A 4,123-nucleotide genomic window follows, 5' to 3' on the forward strand; every position below is an offset into this window, starting at 1 on the left:
TCTGTCCCTGCCTCTGTCTGTCTGTCTGTCTGTCCATTCATTTCTTTTTCTATTTGCAACCCGTAAGTCTACTTGTATCTCTTTGCTTTTCTGCCCATCTGCCGGTCTGTCTGTCTCTTTTTTTTTCTTGCTCTCTCTCTCTCTCTCTCTCTCTCTCTCTCTCTCTCTCTCTCTCTCTCTCTCTCTCTCTCTCCATGTCAGTCTGTGTGCTTGGTTTGTGTGTGAGTGTGTGTGTGTGTGTGTGTTGTGTGTGTGTGTGTGTGTGTGTGTGTGTGTGTGTGTGTGTGCCACTGTCTCTGTCTGTCTGTCTGTCTCTGTCTCTTTCGCTTTCTTATTTCTATCGGCAGCCTGTAAGTCTGTTTGTATGTGTCTTTGTGTCTTTGTTATTTTCCGCCAGTCTGTCTGGTGTTAGTTTTCTTCACTTCAAGCCTATTGTCTTCTGGTGGTTTTTGACGGAAAAGGGGGGAAATTTTCAATTTCATTTCTTCTCAGCCAATGACGTACCGTGACGCGACACTGGTCGAGCTGTGAGCAGGTGCTCTGGCGAGGACAAAATGATGTAAGCAGAGTGACGTCACACATTCTGTGCGCGGGTTAGGAAGGAAAACTGTCGTCTGCTAATACAGCTTGTGCGTGAGGCAAGCTAATACAGCTTGTGCGTGAGGCAAGCTAATACAGCTTGTGCGTGAGGCAAATATTGGAGCAAGCATAGCGCTTGGTCACAAAATAAATAAATAAATAATTATAAAAAGGTAATAGTAATAATAATAACAAGAAAGAAAGAAAGAAAGAAAGAAATAGATAGATAAATAAATAAGACAACAATGATGCATATCAGATACGCACCAAACATGCAGTTTCACAGATATGAAAGCACAGTCAAATACACATAAACGTACATGAGCCCCAAAACACACACACACACACACACACACACACACACACACACACACACACACACACACACAATGAAATGAAGGAAAACAACAATAAGATGGAGAGTCGGCAACAACAATCAAAGCCGTGAAAGTTTTCAGTTTCAGTTTCAGTAGCTCAAGGAGGCGTCACTGCGTCCGGACAAATCCATATACGCTACACCACATCTGTTCAAGCAGACACAAGAAGAGAAAAGTATATATAGAAAAGACACACGGGGGGCGGGGGGGGGGGGAAGAATCCAAACGACTAAAACAAACACATCTGCCGGTGATTCCATGTCTTTCTGTCTGTCTTGTGCCTCTCGCCCAGTCTCTTTCTGACTGTTAGTGACACTGAGAGAGATTCGAGATTCAAGATTCAAGATGGTTTATTCATGTATAGGCCTAGGCCCCTTATGAAGGGGAATGTGAACATTATTTTACAAACAATACATCACGACACTGTGAGCATCAATAAACACAGTCAAAGCATTACAGTTCAATGTGTAGAACAATAAAAGAAAAAAAACAAACAAACAAAAGAATACAATCAGCGTTTTCACGAAGTAGCCATTTCTCTGAATTTGAAAGCTTTGTATAAAAATAGTGAAAATTTGCGAACAACTTCAGGGGAAGTAGATGACATCAATAAGTTCAATTTAAACAACGTAGGTTTACTATAATAATAATTATTTAGGCTGAATAAACCTCTCGAATGTTCCTTAAAGCTGGACAGCAAGGAACAAAGGACACTGAGAGAGAGAGAGAGAGAGAGAGAGAGAGAGAGAGAGAGAGAGAGAGAGAGATTGTATCCTACTCGCCTCTGCTGTTGATTAAAGACCTGTACATCTGTCATCTGTCAGCCTGATGACAGGCCCAGCAGGACGTGTGCACACACTAATGACCTGTCATGCACGTGATGCACGTCGCACGTTGATCTGATACCTTACCTGTCTCCCTAATATCGGCACATGGGCATAACGAATGGCAGTGCATCCCATCACGCGATTGATTGTATAGACAGCTGTATGCTTTCTTTTATCTCTGTGTCTTCAGTATGTCCATGTCTTAATCTCTTTCTTCGTCACTTTCTGTGTACTGTCTCTGTCTATGACTCTGTGTCTTTGTCTGTGTCTCTCTGTTCATATCTCTGTCTCTGTCTATGCCCCCTTTCTTCCCACCAGCCCCTATTATTTCCTTCTCCGTTCATCTGTCTCTCTTTCACGCACACACATGGCGCACACGCTCTCTCTCAGTGTGTCTCGGCCTCTCTCTCTTTCTCACGCTCTCTCTATCACACACACACACACACACACACACACACACACACACAAATAGACGCGCGCGCACTCGCGCTCATGCACACATAATTATTACATTCCCATGCAAATAAATCAGACAAGACAAGTCTGTAGCACAGATTCCAGATTGTGAGCGGGGTGGGTAGGGTGCTATCAGACAAGAAGTTTACTCCCAGACTACTATCGGGGATATCTATTCCAGTCTGACAGAAATGGGGGGAGGGGGGGAAGGGGAAAGTAGACGAAGACGATGAAGACGGTTGTGACACGGGATTGTATTGTATTGTATTGAGTTTTTGTCACAACATATTTCTCTGTGTGGAATTCGGACTGCACTAACCAGGGAGAGCGCGTTGCTACAGTGAGAGTGTCGCCCCCTTTTTTTTGACTCACTTGTGTAAACAAAGTGAGTCTATGTTTTAACCCGGTGTTCGGTTGTCTGTGTGTGTGTGTGTGTGTGTGTCTGTGTGTCTGTGTGTCCGTGGTAAACTTTAACATTGACATTTTGTCTGCAAATACTTTGTCAGTTGACACCAAATTAGGCATAAAAATAGGAAAAAATCAGTTCTTTCCAGTCATCTTGTTTAAAACAATATTGCACCTCTGGGATGGGCACCAAAAAAATGAAGCCTAATTATATGCCTAATTATAACTGCATTTACTGTTATATTTATATTTTATGTATTCTCTAAACTTGGCACTTTGATCTGATATTCTGACACAACAACAAGAGCAGTCATTTTTTCATTTTTTTTTCATTTTTTGTTCAAACAGGAACTTCTTTTGCTAAGCATGGAAGTTTTATTTATTTTGCAAACGTTTTGGTGCAGATAGTAAAAAAAGGGAAATTACTCTGTAATTAATGCTAGGGGACTTAATTTGCTTTAAACTGATCTTTCTCATCTTAAACATTACATTTTGAAATTATACTCAATACATAAAAAGCTTGGATTTTTTTAAAAGTGTATCACAAGTGAGTCTTGAAGGCCTTGCCTCTCTTGTTTTGTTTTGTTTTTTTCTGACTGCAAGTGTAACTGTTTTCCTATCAATGTGGATTGTTCTACAGAATTTTGCCTGGAACAACCCTTTTGTTGCCGTGGGTTCTTTTACGTGTGCTAAGTGTATGCTGCACGCGTGGCCTCGGTTTATAGTCTCATCCGAAGTGTGATCCTTTTCGCCCCGCTTTAGGCAGCCGTACTCCGTTTTCACTTTCTTTCTTTCTTTCTTTCTGTCATTCATTCTTTCCTTCCTTTCCCTCTTTATACACACACGCACACACACACACACACACACACACACACACACACACACACATATATATATATATATATATATATATATATATATATATATATATGCATATATAGACATATATCGAGAGACATAGATATATAGACATTTATACATATATGGGGGTTGGTGGGGATGGGGTGTGTGATATAGCATCACTCTGTCTCTGTTTCTCTGTCTGCTGTGTGTGTGTTTGTGTGTGTGTGTGTGTGTGTGTGTGCGCGTGTGTATGAGTGTGTGTGTGCGACTAGATTTTTGCTAATTGAGGCTGCTCTTTTGTTGTTTTCAATTTCCTGTTGCAGCATCCGTTCTAATTTCAAAGGCTTGCAACCGCTACCTGAGAGGTTGTTTTTTTATTTGTTTTGTTTTTCCTTTTGCGAATTCCACATTGTAGATAAATAAAATATTTTAAAAAAGGGATAAAAATCAAATGTTGGGAAACTGTTGGGTTTTTTTTTTTTTTCAACGTTAAGTTCAAGTTTCGTGTATACGAAAGGAATGTTGAAACTGACACCTGAAGCGAAATCTTGTGATCACAAATATATGAGGAGGACCGGAACAGCAATAAAACACACCTTCTTTTTATTGTCTAATCAATTAAACTCCTTTATTCTT

The sequence above is a fragment of the Babylonia areolata genome, chromosome 1 (genome assembly GCF_041734735.1).
Source record: "Babylonia areolata isolate BAREFJ2019XMU chromosome 1, ASM4173473v1, whole genome shotgun sequence".
Lineage (NCBI taxonomy): Eukaryota > Metazoa > Mollusca > Gastropoda > Neogastropoda > Buccinidae > Babylonia > Babylonia areolata.